The sequence below is a fragment of the Aedes albopictus genome, chromosome 2 (assembly GCF_035046485.1).
Source record: "Aedes albopictus strain Foshan chromosome 2, AalbF5, whole genome shotgun sequence".
Taxonomy (NCBI): domain Eukaryota; kingdom Metazoa; phylum Arthropoda; class Insecta; order Diptera; family Culicidae; genus Aedes; species Aedes albopictus.
In genome coordinates, this window is record NC_085137.1 from 146,555,876 (window position 1) to 146,571,365 (window position 15,490).

Below are 15,490 nucleotides of genomic sequence, written 5' to 3' on the forward strand. Positions count from 1 at the left end.
TGCTCGAAGAGTTCATTTAATCCTTCCAGAAAGCCGCAAATATTTTTCCAGAAAATTTTAAAAGAATTCCTTCAGGAAATCCTCCAGAAATTCTCCCAGGAATTCCTACATTTTTAAGGAATTTCTCCAGAAAAACCTCTAGTGATTCTTGCAGAAGTTTCTCTAGTAATTCTCCAGGGATTCATCCTTGAATTCCTTTTCGCATTCCTTCAGGAATTCCTCCTAGGATTACAGCAGGGATTTCTCCAGGAATTTTCCAAAGCTTTCTCTAGGATTTCCTCTATGAATGTCTCCAGTGATTCAGCCAAGTACTCCTTCTGAAAATCCTCCAGAAATTCTTCCAATAATTCTTGAAAGAATGCCTCCAGAAATTCCTCCAAGAATTTGTTTACGGATTCTTCTAAAAATTCATTCAGGAATGCCTCCACTGATTCCTCCAGAAATTGCTCCACAAATTCCTCCAGTAATTTCTGCAAGGATTCGTCATTGCATTCCTCGAGTAATTCTTCCACAAATTCATGCAGGAATTTTTCCAAAAAAACCTTCAGGAATTCCTCCAACAATTCATCCTGGAATTCCTCCATGAATTATTTCATGGATTCCTTCATGGATTCCTTCTGTTACCCCTCCAGTGTTTCATTCTGTAATTCCTTCACGGATTCCTTCAGGAATTCCTCCAGGGTTTACATCAGGGATTTCTCCAGGAATTTCTCATAGCTTCCTCCAGGAATTCTTAGAAACTCCTCCAAATGTCTCTCCAGAAATTTCCTCAGGGATTCCTGCAGAAATTCCTCCGGACATTCTTCCAGAAGTTCCTCCAGGAATTCTTACAAGGAAAACTCCAGGCATTCTTCCAAGGATTCCTTCAGAGATTCCTCCAGAAATTCTTTCAGGAATTCCTCCAGGGTTTCTTCCAGGAATGCCTCCAGAGTTTACTCCAGGAAATCCTCCAGGGGTTCGTCAATGAGCCCCTGCTGGAACTCTTCAAGAAATTTGTCCAGGAGTTTTTCGAAATATTTCTCCACAAATTCCTCTATGAATTCTTTCATGAGTTCCTCCACGGATTCCCCCAGGAAATTCTTCAAGAATTCCTTTAGGAATGCCTCCAGGGAATTCCTTTAATAATTTTTCCAGGAATTCCTTTAGTAGCTCCTCCTGCAAATTCTACAGGAATTTCTTGACTCCTCTTCCAGTTTTTGAGAGCTTCTTTCAAGATTTTTTTCAAGCACTTCTTTAGTAATGCCTTCAGGGATTCCTCCAGGATGCTCTTCAAGGATTCCCCCTGAAATTTCTCCAGGGATTTCTCCTAGAATGCCTACACGGATTACTCCAGATATTTCTCGAGCTGGTAAAGTGATTCTCAAAATGATCCATGGAATGCTATTTTGATGCGCGAATCACAAAATGGTATATAAAATTCAATTGTGGATGATACAATGAACATCAAGAAGGTGTAAAGAATAATAAAGAGGTGTGTGATGTGAGTATGATTCATTATATACCTTAATGATCAAGGGAACGTCGAGATAATGCATGCGTGGCAAGTAATTGCAATTTGATTTATAGAATGCTAAGATAAAACATGAGATTTGGAGATGGTGTAAACATAAAAATGTTGGTGCTGCGTGAAAACCAAATTGCGTGCGGCAATAAAGGTGCATGATGTCACCGTGGTGTATAGGATCTTCTGATAACACTCAGTTCATTGGTATGGTGCATTGAATGCTGATATGGAACATGTCATTCAAAGATGGTGCTTGATGTCAGAATGATGCATTAGAGCTGACATCGTACAAGAAATGCTTTTTCGATGTACGAAACTACATACAATAATAATGGTACAATGGATGCCTAGATGATATAGTGAACGCCACGATTACGCATTAAATGCTTTAGTAATGCATGAAATTTAACGATGGTGCATTATTTCGCAATTAGACACATATTTGATTCAAAGATGGTGCGTGAGATGTTGCCTAGATGATTCTGTGAACATCATGGTGGTGCATGATGTCTGTATGGTGCATTAGCTTCATCATGATTCTGTTATACTCGTCATGTTTCATATTAAGGTGCACTTGCAAATCGTGCAAAGGTGCAGGAAACTCAATGTGGCACAGAAATCAACATGTTCCAGGTACGTGGAATACTATTTTGTATGCGAAATTCTAAAATGGTGCATCAAATTCAAATGTAAGCCACATCATAATGGTGAATAAGATACCTAGATGGTATAATGAATGCCAAAATGGTGCATGGAAGGCTTGGAAGAAGGCGTATGATGCTTGTGAGCTACATTAGTTGTCACCGTTATTCTAAGATTATCAACATGTTGCATGGTTAGGTGCACGAATTGCAAAAATGGTGCATAGTATACAAAATAAAAGTATTTTATGTGATGCTTACAACATAATGGTGCATCACATGCCTAGATGATATGATAAACGCTTAAATGGTGCTTGGAAAGCTTTGATGGTGCATAAAATTTAATGATGGTGCATATCAGTATGATGCATTAGCTTCCTAGTTGATTAAAAGATAGTGCATGAGATCAGCATAATGCGTGGATACATAGATCATTTTGTGGATGTTTTGAAGAAGGTACAGTTTTATGTGCTGTATTAGTTGTCACCGTTATTCAGCGACACTCGACATTGTGTATGGCTAGGTGCACGAATTGCAAAAATGGTGCTTGGAATTCAATGTAGTGCCGAAGTCACCATGGTTCACGTACATGGTTTACAGTTTTGGAAAACGAAATGCCAAAATGGTGCATGTTATTCGAATAGGGTGCTGACATCACTGATTAGTTAAAAGATGGTGCGTGAGATTAGCCTAAAAATGATTCTGAGAATATCATGGTTGTGCATGAGATTCTAAGAAATTGTATGTATCAGGGGTGCATTTGTTGCCACCATGTTTCAGTGATTTTCAACATTGGGTGGTTAGATCTAATATTAAGAATTGCAGAAATGATGCATAGAATTTAATGTGGTGCGGAAGTCAACATGGATCAGGTACATGGAATACAATTGGGTGTACGATATGGCAAAATGGAGCTTATGAAATTCAAATGTGAATTAAATGCTTAGATGACGCGTGAGATGGTGCTTAGATATTTATGTGATCATCATGGTGGTACATGGAATGCAAAGGAGCTACATGATGTCTGTATGGTGCATTAGTTTTACCATGATTCAGTTATACTCAACAAATTCCATATGTAGGTGCACGAATTGCAAACATGGTGCGGGCAACTCAATGCGGCACAGAAATCAACATAGTCCAGGTACAAGGAATGCTATTCTGTATGCGAAATGCCAAAATGGTGCATCAAATTCACTTGTGAACCACATCATAATGGTGCATAAGATGCCTAGATGATATAGTGAATGCAAAAATGGTGGTTGGAAAGCTTCGAAGAAGGTGCATGATACTAGATGATGCATTAGTTGTCAACGTTTTTCAAAGCCTATGGTTAGGTGCACGAATTGGAAAAATGGTGCATAGCATACAAAAAAATGTATTTTGTGTGATGCTCACGGCATTATGGTGCATTAGATGCCTAGATGATATGATAAACGCTGAAGTGGTGCTTGAAGAGCTGGGATGGTGCATGAAATTTCATGATGGTGCATATAAGTATGAGGTATTAGATACTTAAGGCTCAAGCATCCGTCATCATTTTTCGGAAACAGAAAAGCAGTTTTTTCACTATAAATCAAAACAATGGCCACGAAAATGTATTCACTGTATTCTATTCCTCATGTAGAACACAGTGAATCCATTTTCGTTGCAAAAATGTTTGATTTGAACGAAAAAACTGCTTTCAAATGTTTGATGATCACAATGATTTCAATGACGAATGGTTCAACGTTAATTGATAAAAAGACATTTCATGCGATCATCATAATGCTTGGAAACCTAGATCATTCTGTGGACATCATGATGGTGCATTGAAAGCTTTGAAGAAGGTGCATGATGTTAGTGTGCTGTATTAATCGTCACTGTTATTCAGTGATACTCGTTATTTTTTATGGCGAGGTGCACGAATTGCAAAAATGGTGCTTAGAATTCAATGTGGTGCCGAAGTCACCATGGTTCACGTACATGGAATACAGTTTTGGAATACAAAATGCCAAAATGGTGCATGTTTTTCAAATGTGGTGCTGACATCACTGATTAGTTAAAAGATGGTGCGTGAGTTTAGCCTAGATGATTTTGAGAACATCATGGTTGTGCATGAGATACTAAGAAATTGTATGTGTCAATGGTGCACCATAGCTCAGTGATTCTCCACATTGCGTGGTAAGGTGCAAGAATTGCAAAAATGGTGCATAGATTTTTTTATAGAAGGGGGGGGGGGCAAGTGCCCACCCTTGCGCCCCCCCCCCCTGTGCACGCTAGTGGTATCTGGTAGAAGTGTTTTCCTTTCTCCTCCGAGTAACTTTTGTACCACGCTTGGGTGCGTGCGTGTTTCTTGTTCTTCAGTTGCTGTTTAGCGTCCTTGTAGAAAATTTGGTGATCCATTACTTCAGCTGCTGCACTGGTTCCCAGCTTCGCTAACTGATCTGCGATCTCGTTACCGCCTAGCCCCACGTGACTTGGCACCCACTGTATCGCTGTTCCCATTTCGTATGCTGTTCTCAATATTTCCGTCAAAATCGCTTGCCCTTTGTGTGCATGTAGTGCTTCCTCTAGCATTCCACAAGCCGTCATGGAATCCGTGTATACCACGTAGTGGTAGAGTTGTTTATCCTTAAGGACATTCATTGCTTCGTTAATAGCCAGAAGTTCTGCAGTGCTGTTGCTAACCTCATTCGCCAACTTGTAGTGATATCTTGCCGTCCCTTCGATGTATATTCTTATACCGCAGGTATTGCAATCCTAAGATGCGTCCGTGAAAACACGGCCGCGGTTTTTGAATCTTCCATTCATAACGCACAATGCCGCTTGCTTCAGTTTTATCGGTGGCAGGTTTCTTTTCGGTCCCGTGACGCTTTCCAGGGACGAAAAGATCTCAACGTGTTGTGTTGTAGGTATCGATCTTATGGGCATGATGTTGTTGTATACCTCTTTGTCCTTGTTGTATACATTTTCCATGTAGGAGTATTTATCCGCATCTTCTTCCTCAATTTGTGAAACTGTACTCAGCTGCCGGGATATAACGTTTCTTTGTTCGAAGCTCCGTGCTATACTATTTCCTGTGATGTACTCCAATCGATGTTCCAATGGATCCTGGCCAGCGATTGCTGCCAAAGCGTTTATGGGTGTGCATTTGGTACAACCCGTGGCTTTTCGGAGGCACTGATTAGTGGCCACCGTTAGTATTTGTCGATTTGTCTTCTTCGCGTTGTACGTTACTGATGAACCATATTCTACTATACTCCTTACCAAGGCATTGTAGATATTGACGGATACTTGAGGATGACTTCCATGCTTGGTTCCATTGATCACCTTGATCATGTTCAAACGATCATTTATTTTATTTCTGGTTTCTCGGATGTGCTCTCCAAAGCTTAGGAATCGGTCCAAGGCAGTGCTATCCTACTCGTGAACAACAGAAGCCAGAATATATTCGCACTTCCTTCACTCGCGAGCCAACGAAGCTGGTCGCACTCGTGATTGATTCGCGAAGCAGCTCTGAACATTTTTCAATTTTGCGAAAAAACGAATTTACACGGCCGACAGATTAACTTTTCAGGAACAATAAAGCACAAAACACTACTATCTGATGGATATTTATTTGTTTTGCTATTAAAATCGCACAAAAATGCAGTTTCCGCATCTCCACTTGATCTTCGCGAATAAAAATTCATGAGTGTTTTTGTTTTTGTTTTGCTTTATACTCGTGAAGCAAGCGGGTGCGAATAAACTCACACACGGCTTACTCTCGGCACCGTGAGTAAACCGTTTGTTGCTTTTACACTCGCGAGTTGATTCACGATGAGAGTATTTCCATCTCTGGTCCAAGGTAACGCCAAGATGTCGGCAACTTTTGACTGTCTCGATCTTTTTCCCGTTAATGCTGATGTCCAGAGTCTTGTCGTTGTTGGTGAAGAGAATGTTTTTGGTTTTTTTCTGGATTGATCTGGAACCCTAATCGTTCTGCACGTGTGACAAAGTCGTTCACGCTATTTTGAGCTTTTCCTTTTAGATCCTCGAGGTTTTTGGCCTTCACGATTATGCCAAAATCATCAGCGTATTGAACCAATACGGTGTCTTCGTTCGCTATTCCATGCAGGCCTACAGTATACACGTTAAACAAAGTTGGTGATAATACATCACCCTGTGGAAGACCGTTCGTCACTGTCCTTTGTAGCATCTCCTGACTTGTTCTGAATAGGATTCGTCTGTTGGTGAGAAAAGAGACCACCCACGCGACTATCTCCCTGGGTGTTTGCATTTCTACCAACATTGTTTCTAGTTGCGCCACTTGTACAGCATTAAATCCAATGCCTTTAGATCTACGCAAATCATTGCACTTATACATTTTTCTCGCTTGTTGGCTTTTATGCTGTTTATCACGTACTGCAGACAGGTGTTCGTAGACATGTTCCGTCGAAATCCGAAAGAAGTGTGTGGTATGACTTGCTTATCTTCCAAAAAGGTTTGCAGCTGTTCCAGTACTGCGGTATTCACGATTTTCGCTGGTGTGGACACGAGAGATATCGGACGTTTTCCAGCGGCTTCGTTTTGATTTCGCCCAGGTTTCGGAATCGCTATTACTTTTATCGTTTTTAGTGCATCGTTTACACAACCATTTCTCCACATCTTGTTGATTTCTTCTACAATATTCGTCGTGGCTTCCAGGCTTAAGCTTCTGAGCATCTCGTACGTTACCCGATCTTCACCTGGTGCGGAGTGTTTCTTCTTACTGTTCAAAATCTCATTCCACTTACCTACGCTCAGTAGATTGGGAGCGCCAACACACGGCATCGATTCCACGTTGTTAAACTGTGTTGTTCCGAAGTGGAGGTCCAGAAACTTCTCAGCTTCTTCCTGATCTTCGCAGATGATGTTGTTCTCCTTTTGGTGGTATTTTCTCCCTGTCAAACGTCCTACTTTGGCCCACAGTTCCTTGGAGGAGGTAAAGGGGGTGATTTCGTCCGGGAATTCGTTGAGTTTCTTCATTATCTCGACTTTTTTTGCTCTCTTGAATTGAGCTATTTTCCTTTTCAAATTTATCAAATTCGCTTCATTCGACACTCTGTTGAAGGTTCTGCGAGCCTCCGTTTTTTCCTTCCAAGCGTTGTCCACTTCGTTTGACCACCAGAACTTTGGTACTTTCTTCTCTTTTCGTCTGTGTTTTTTGCAGATTTGTTTCACGTTTGTGAACAAGTCCTCAATTCCGCGTATTTCCGCATCGCCCAGCAGTGCCAGATCTTCGTTTATTTTCTTTTGATGATAGATGTACTTAATTGGAGCTCCGACGTTCGCGTTTATAACAGTTTCCACTGCTACAGTGTATCAAACAATTGTCCGTACAGCAATTTTTTGGTCAAAATAATGTATCATTCAAATGATCATAACTTTTTTATACGTCAATTAAATACGCTGAAATTTTGATCAATCATTGACCATATTTCAAAGTTCCATTGGTAAAGTTTTGAGCGAATAAGTTTTCTGAAAGTTATAGAACTTTTGGTAAAACTTATAAGATTTTTGAACACATTTTTAAAACATTATATCTCAATATGTACTCGATGAAATTTTTTCCATTTTTTTTTGTGATACAGCTTATACCTAAGGCTTTCATATGCAGCTTCGTTTGAAGTTTTATATTCACTACAAAAAATATGAAAAATCTGTATATGTTCAGCGTGTCATTTGGAAATTTATCATATTTTGATCAATAAAAGTGTCAAGTGTTTTCAACGTTTTTTAATTCTCTTAATGTAATATTTTTATACAGGACCTACTAAACTACATATGAAGAATAGGTCCTATGTATTTTTCGTTCAGTTAATGCACTTTTATTGGTGGAAAACGTTTGGCAGATTATATGTGCAAAATTAGGTAAATTTTTAAACATCGTCAACTACATAAGCACATTTTTTATATTTTTTGTAGTGAATATAAAACATCAAAAGTGGCTGCATATGAAAACCTTAGGTATCAGCTGTAACACACAAAAAATTGAAAAAGTTTCATCGAGTACATACCGAGATATAATGTTTTGAAAATGTGTTCAAAAATCTCATAAGTTTTCCAAAAAGTTCTATAATTTTCAGAAAACGTATTCGATCTCGCTTAAAATTTTACCAATGGAGCTTTAATATATGATTCATGATTAGTCAAAATTTCAGTATTTTTGATTGACGAATAAAAAAGTTATGAATACCTGAATGAAAAATTATTTTGACCAAAAAATTACTGTACGGACAATTGTTTGATACACTGTAGATGATGGCTTCCTATTCCATGTTCCAGTACTTTCCAAGTAGTATCGGAAAATACTGCTGACGAACAAACTGTCATGTCTATTGCACTAGATTTTTTGTTCAGTTCAATCGGGACGAAGGTTTTCGTGCCGTCGTTCAGAATGATCCAGTTTTCTTTGTTGACCGTGTTCAGAAATATTTGACCTCTAGCGTTGTTCTTGTCGTTTCCCCAACTGGTGTGATGCGTATTCAAGTCTCCTCCTAGTAGAACTTTCTTGAACGGTCGTAGTACATGCACCATTTTTTCCAGGTCTTCTTCGAAGTCGCGGTTCGTGAAAGTTGGGCTGACGTATACCGATGCGATAACGATATCCAATCGTGCTATGCGTACCGCTACCGCCTGAGTGAAATCAGACAGCTGCGGGATGTTGACCACGTAGTAGTTGAAGTTGTTTCTCAGGTATATCGCTGCTCCTCCGTAGTTGTCGTAACGAGAATTGCAGAGGTGGTAGTAAGATGAGATACGGTACGTTTTACTGATTTCTAGCTCCATTTTCGTCCAGGTTTCTGACAGCAGAGCCACGTCGTAGTCTGCCGCCGTCAAGATCCGTTGTAGTTCGCTTTTGTTCTTCTGTAAACTTTGTATATTACATTGGAATACTTTCAGTGATTGCTCCATTGCTGCTGTTTTATATGAACGTTCTGTCGAGGTCAAAGTGTTCTTTGGCAAAAGCCTTGAACTTGTCCTCAACTTCTTTTGGAAGGTCCTGCTCCATGAAGGTCGAATAGAATTTCATGATTTTTTCCTGAAATCCTGCATTTGCGTTTTCTAGCGTCTTGCGCTTCGCTTCTTTGACGAGATTTTCCACTCGCTCTTTCTCCGTTGTCTTGTGTGGGTTTTCAACGAAAACATAGTTGCTTGGTTCCTGTGTTGCGTTTTTAACCTGTTTGTTGTTCTCCTTTGCGTCTGCTGTCGGTTCCTCTCGAGAGAGCCGCCGTTTATGTCCTTTTTTCTTACCTTTCTCCTCGGGCTTGGCAGGTTCAGGCAACCTTACCGCCGGCTTGATTGGGCTTCGCATTGTGTTGGTCTTATAGAGGCTTGCATCAAAAACAGAACCTCATCGAATTCCCATACGATTTGTAAACATTGCCCTCAAATTTTTTTTGAGGGCAAGGACGGCTTTATGGACCGACGCCGAAGGAAAGAAAGAGAAGGAGATAATGATGACGTCAGCGTGCAAGCGCTCATTCCAAACTTCTCGTAGGGTTGCTCCTTTCGCTTTTACCGCCGAAGCGAAACTTTCCGCTGGTAATGGGTAGTCCTGCAGGTCGCTCAACAGCACACTAAGATCAGCTCGGTATTTTCCCCATCTTTTTACTGAGTTCTCAACAGCAGATTTAACTCGGTACGCTCGGTTATTTATTTTGCGGATATTCTGTAAATGAGTTACCGAGCTCAGCTCACAAACTGTCAAAAGTTACTGAAGCACGGTAAATATCGTTACTGGTGAACGGTAAATACGATTACCGAGTGTACCGAAATAAATCTGCTGTTGAAAACTCAGTAAAAAGATGGAAAAAATACTGAACTCAGTGAAAAAATTACTGAGCTGGAACATCTGAATCTTAGTGTGAGGTCGTACTTATTCTGGCATATGACAGGACACTGTTCCCTGGCTTCCGCATAGGTAAGATTTTTCCTTGCTCGTATGGCGTTGATGTTTTCCTGTATCTTCTTCTCCGGGCAATCTTTCGAGGTTGCCGTGTGTGTCGATGATCTGCAGTTGGCACATTTCACTGGGTTGTCGCATTGCTCGTACTCGTCTTCCTCTTCGTGTCGGTTACCGCATTTCCTGCAGCGGCGAGCTCCCTTGCAATTGTTGGTTCTGTGTCCGTAACGCAAGCAGTGACTGCAAAAGTCAACCTTCCTGAAGAAAGGCAGCACTCGCGTGACGCAGGAGAATAACTTCACTCGTTCTGGCAGCTTGTTTGTGTTCGTGGTGGGATCTGATCTCGGATCTGGTGTTGCATCTGGTCATGTTGGTTATTGTCGGCGACGACCGGTGAGCTCTCTCCCCACTGGGGGAAGCCAACCGCCCCGCTCTCCTCCGAACCCGGAGGGTCCGACATATCCACTTCTTCTTGTCTGCTCTTCTTCGTTTCTCTTCTATTCCTATACACTATTCAAAATGGTGTCCACTAGCACTGGCGTCCTCTCGCCCTTCTATCTTAACACTTATTTCGCTCTTGCTTCTTATATTATGGCTTTCACTTCACTCAATTAATTCCCCAATGCACTCTCCTTTTATGATTCACTAATTCCGAAAGATTTTTCTCCACTTCTATCGAAAAATAAAGGCACTTTTGCAACACTTTCGCGCAACGCATGTACCGTTTTCCGAACGCGGGGTGAGAATCGCTCTGATCCTCACAAGTTCCTACCTCATGCTTCCACGGGTCAAACGATGACAAAGACCGCCAGCTAAGAGTTGTGTGCTTAGCTGGTAGTGCAGCCTGGCCACTGTTGTCCTTCTGACTTCAGCTAGATTGAGAAGGTACGACCCAAGCGTCTGTTCACCAAGGAAGTGCGGCTCAAACAGCGTCTGTTCTGGCATCCAGCAGCGACTGAGTAAGAAACGCTGCACCACGCCCAGCTAGATCCAAGGTGGTAGCCCCATCAGCGTGTTCGTCCCAGTGTTGGTTAGGACGTTCAGCAGAACTGGCACGATGGCCCTTCGGCGAGACAGGAGTGTTGGCGTAGGCCCTATAAGCCACCCGTAAAAATTCCCATTATGAATAACATAGGAGAAAATACGACTCGATACAATCGGCAAAGACCCACGTGACGAAATAAGAACTACGATTGGAAACTTGGAACATGGAATTGCAAGTCACTAGGTTTCGCAGGAATGTGACAGGATAATCTACGACTAACTACATCCCCGCAACTTCGACATCGTGGCGTTGCAGGAACTTTGTTGGACTGGACAGAAAGTGTGGAAAAGCGGGCATCGACTATCGAGCGGCTACCTTCTACCAAAGCTGTGGCACCACCAATGAACTGGGAACAGGATTTATAGTGTTGGGTAAGATGTGATCGGATGGCAGCCGATCAACGCAAGGATGTGCATGTTGAGAGTTAGGGGCCATTTCTTCAACTACAGCATCATCAACGTCCACTGCCCACACGAAGGGAAACCTGAGGACGAGAAAGAAGCGTTCTACGCGCAGTTAGAGCAAACATACGGTGGTTGCTCGCCGCGTGACGTGAAAATCGTTGTCGGCGACATGAACGCGCAGGTAGGAAGGGAGGAAATATACAGACCGGTAATCGGGCGAAACAGCCTGCACGCCGTATCGAATGATAACGGCCAGCGATGCGTAAACTTTGCAGCAACTACACTTGAAGATGGCTGCCATAGGTAGTACCTCGGCTGCAGCACTAGGCTTCACGTCTCCGAATCACAGAAACGACTGGTACGACGACGAATGTGAACAGTTGAAAAACGAGAAGAATGCAGCATTGGCGAGATCACAGCAACACCATACGAGAGCGAATGAGGCACGTTATAGACAGGCGTGGAACAGGCAGAACTCAGTCTTCCGCCAGCAGGAGCTGTAACACGCTAGGGACGCACGAAAGTTCTACGAGAAGCTGAACCGCTCGCGCAGAGGCTTTGTGCCACAAGCCGACATGTGCCGAGATTATCACGGGAACGAGCGTGAGGTGGTCGAGAGGTGGCGGCAGCATTACGATGAGCTCCTCAATGGCGACGTTGCAAGTATGTACCGAAGGCAACAGTTCTAGGAGTATGTACACAGGACGAAAGACTTCCGGCCCCTGACCTCCAAGAGATTGAGAAGGGAGGATGGCCGGTTGAAAAACAACAAAGCCGCTGGAGTAGATCAACTACCAAGCGAACTTCTAAAATACGGTGAAGAAGCACTGGTGAGAGCACCCCTGATAAAAAAATATCATAAAAATGCAATAAATTTTATTGTTACAACACCATTTTTTCGAAAAATATTCACCATTAAACGTATTGTAACTTACACGGCATACTCACCATCACCCCTATTGTTCTATACCATTCAGCGAATGGTAAATGGCACTTTTACAATAAAAATGGTGGTCGTTATGTATCTTGACCATAAAATTTTGAGAAAATTTTCATACACTTTTTCGCGAAAAACAATAGAATGTATTGTGTTTTTATGAGACATTTTAGGGCAATTTTCAAAAGAAAACAATATATCTTAATGTTTTTTCATTGTTCTTACAATACAAATACAATTCATTGAATGGCGTCAAATGAATCGTTGTTACAATAAAAATACAATAAAATTTGTTGTTATTTGTAAGTAGTTTTAGCTTTTAAAATCCATAGAATTTATATTTCCTATATCCAGCATTTACGAGCACTAACGGCCGCCAAAATGATATGCACATTTTATGATAAGAATCAAACACTCTGATGTCTGTTTGGTATGTATTGCTTGGCAGCTGTTGATAAGATCTATCATCAATCTTTTCAAATAACTGCCAAATATCACAAGTCAGACCTCAGGTCGTATGATCCATACCATAAATCGTTCACAATTTATGTGGCCATTAGTATCTGTAAATGCTGGAGAAAAATGTTACCGAGAAATATGAACTCTTTGGTTTTTCAAAGGCGAAATCTGTTTACATAACAACAAATATTATTAAATGTTTATTTTAACATCGGTTCAATTGACCCCATTAAACTAATTGTATTTGTATTGTTATCAATGGTAGTTTACTATTCACTAGATTCCTTTAATTTATTGGAAAACATTAGAAAAATCACTGTTCATCTTTTTCTTGTCGTAACGTCCTCCTTTGACTAAAACCTGCTTTTCAGCTAGTTTTCTATAAGTACTCCCACAGTTATTCATTGAGAGCTTCCTCTGCCAACAAGGCTTGACGTCTGTCAGTCGTTGAAGTTTTAGCGAATAACATTCAATAACCGAAACATCTACTGTACTCAAATTTAAAACGAAAACTAAAAAAAAATATGTCAAGTGATTTTGTATTTGATTATACAAACATGATCCAAGCAACAATAATATTTATTGTTATTTATTTGTTACGAATTGTGTTTAAGTGTAATTGAGAAATAAACTCTTTTTTAATAAAAAGTCCATGAGAACTTGGCAGGCACTTTTGCAACTATATAAAAACAACTTAAATTAATTTTTACTGATAGTAACTTTAAATTATTATAGAACTATTGAAAAACAATCGAATCAATTAGTCACTAATAAAGCTAATGTTCACTTATTGTACGAACTATATGGGCTTGATTTCTATTGTAAAAAGTAACAGTATATCTACTATGTGTTTTATTGTGAACAATAAAACCAGTCATATGTTAATAATATTTACCATGTAATGAATGGTTATTTTTTATCCGGGACTACACTGGGTCATTACCAAGATTTGGGAGGAGGAAGTATTACCGGAGGAATGGATGGAAGGTATCGTGTGTCCCATGTACAAAAAAGGCGACAAGTTGGATTGCGGGAACTATCGTGCGATCACACTACTGAGCGCTGCCTACAAGGTACTCTCTCAAATTTTATGCCGCCGTCTATCACCGATTGTAAGAGAGTTCGTGGGGCAATATCAGGCTGGATTCATGGGTGAACGCGCTGCAACGGACCAGATGTTCGCCATCCGCCAGGTGTTGCAGAAATACCGCGAATACAACGTGCACAGGGGGGGGAGTCTAGCTTAGCGTTACGAGCCATACAAAATATTTTTGGTTTTCATACAAAAAGCGTTGCATGGGGGAGGGGGGGAGTCTAAAATCGCTGTTTTTAGCGTTACGTAATTTGTGTACCATTGTTGAAAATGCTTTGACATCCATGTGCACAACAGAACACGTGCTCGATGAACAAATTGAGATTTGAAATTATGAAAAGAAATCCACGTACTCCGGTGAGACTCGAACTCACGACTCCCAATTCGCTAGACGGGCGCTTCTATTCCTTCAAGCTACGGAGTCACTCGACTATCTCCGTCGCCAGCAGGCCTAGAACTGAACTCGATTCCACAATCGCACATGGTTATCTTCTTTTCACAATCCAAACCCCCTTCGGATGGGATTAGATGAACATCTAACACATTGTCTGTTGTGCACATGTATGTCAAAGCGGGAGAGGAAGTTATTTTTAATTGTCGAGAGCGTCGGGCACTGCCTTCCAATCACTTATTGGTATGGCAATTAGTGTGCAGTCGGACTCTCGACGGGTCGGTCCTCGGCCGACCGAATACGGTAAGGGTGACCGTAGCACCTTACAAATGTCAATTTCTTGATTTTGCTTTGGCTGACCAAGCCATGTGGGAAATTACACTGTTGAAAATGCTTTGACATCCATGTGCACAACAGAACATGTGCTCGATGAACAAATTGAGATTTGAAATTATGAAAAGAAATCCACGTACTCCGGTGAGACTCGAACTCACGACTCCCAATTCGCTAGACGGGCGCTTCTATTCCTTCAAGCTACGGAGTCACTCGACTATCTCCGTCGCCAGCAGGCCTAGAACTGAACTCGATTCCACAATCGCACATGGTTATCTTCTTTTCACAATCCAAACCCCCTTCGGATGGGATTAGATGAACATCTAACACATTGTCTGTTGTGCACATGTATGTCAAAGCGGGAGAGGAAGTTATTTTTAATTGTCGAGAGCGTCGGGCACTGCCTTCCAATCACTTATTGGTATGGCAATTAGTGTGCATCCCGCTTCCTCTCCCGCTTTGACATACATGTGCACAACAGACAATGTGTTAGATGTTCATCTAATCCCATCCGAAGGGGGTTTGGATTGTGAAAAGAAGATAACCATGTGCGATTGTGGAATCGAGTTCAGTTCTAGGCCTGCTGGCGACGGAGATAGTCGAGTGACTCCGTAGCTTGAAGGAATAGAAGCGCCCGTCTAGCGAATTGGGAGTCGTGAGTTCGAGTCTCACCGGAGTACGTGGATTTCTTTTCATAATTTCAAATCTCAATTTGTTCATCGAGCACATGTTCTGTTGTGCACATGGATGTCAAAGCATTTTCAACAGTGTAAT